Here is a 1,491-nt window from a genome sequence, read left to right as displayed (position 1 = left end):
AAACAAAATTTTGAAAGAGCTAAAAATTTAATAATAATATTTATATCAAAATAAAATTTATAAATATAATTATTTTTTAAGTTTGTTATTAATAAGATAATAAATAAATAATTTTACAAATAAAAAATATAAAATAATTTATAATAGTACTCTTCGAAATTTTAGTGACTTAAAATCTTCAGTAATTGAATCAAAATTAAATTTTTTAGTAATTTCTTTACAATGTAAATAACCAAACTATCAACAAAAAAGTCGTCCTCCATCTTGTTTTTTAACCTTATCTTCATTATTTTCGTTACTGAAAATGAACGCTCTGTAGTAGCTGTATAAACTAGAAGAGTTAATATTAGACGAATCAATCTATCAATTAAGTAATACATTTTTTACTTTTTTTTTTGTTTCTATTAAACATCTACACAGTTCATGAATAGTTGACAAACTTTTCATTTCTGAATGCTGATGAGTATCAAGAATAAAATGTTGAAGCTGAAAAGGTAAATTAATTTTCTCTTGTTCAGTAAAGTCTTCGGGATAGTAGCTGTCAACAAGAGTAGAAATCTTAACAATGTCAAAATTTTTGTAAGTATCCTTAGGTATGAGAGTAGAGCTTAGACTTAGTAGATCCATTCTTTGATCATTAAATTTGCTATTTAACTCTTGTAATTGTTTATCAATTGTGACTAAAAATATCTCCACTCTAAAATAATGCTCAGCTATAATATGGTCTTTTTGGTGATGCGAGCGTCCTTGCCTTGCAACATAAGAAGCAGCTAAATTAGGAATTAGAATATCATGTTGCTCACAAAATAATTTCACATTTTTTAATAATTTCTTGTATCTGTCATCTCTCATGTTTTGAATAAGTATTTTTGTAGAATGAACTAGTTGCATAGCATTAACTATATCTTGAGACTGCTTTTGTAAAGTTTGACAAGAACATTAGTTATTCTCATAATATCTTTCATCAAATGCAAGATCAATACAAACTCAAATTAGGTCAGGGTATTGTAAGCACTATCTGCATTACCACGCTGAGAATAAGTTGATCCATCAACAATAATCTTTTGTAAAACAGTTAACATTGCATCATATATATTTATTAAACTACAAACAGAAGAGAAATGAGAACTCCATCGAGTTTCACCTGTTCGTTTCAAAGTATTAATTTGATTTGCCCCTTTGCCAGTTTCAAGTTCATCAATCTCTAATAAATGAAAAATTTCATCTGTTTTGGCAGCATGTAACTTATCACTATGCTTAGTAGAAGAACAAATAATATTGACGATGAAAGTTAAGTTAAAATAAAAATTTGATGTACATGAATACCTTCTCTAGATGCAGCAATTAATGTAAGTTGTAATCGATGAGCAAAACAGTGGATATAGTAAGCATAAGGGCAATCTTTTAAGAATAATGCTTGTAACCCATTCCATTTCCCTCTCATGTTGCTGACGCTTTCCTATCCTTGACTACGAATATTAGAGACATTAA

The sequence above is a fragment of the Arachis ipaensis genome, chromosome B02, assembly GCF_000816755.2.
Source record: "Arachis ipaensis cultivar K30076 chromosome B02, Araip1.1, whole genome shotgun sequence".
NCBI lineage: Eukaryota > Viridiplantae > Streptophyta > Magnoliopsida > Fabales > Fabaceae > Arachis > Arachis ipaensis.
The sequence above is the reverse complement of the archived record's forward strand: the minus strand, read 5'-3'. Positions refer to the sequence as shown.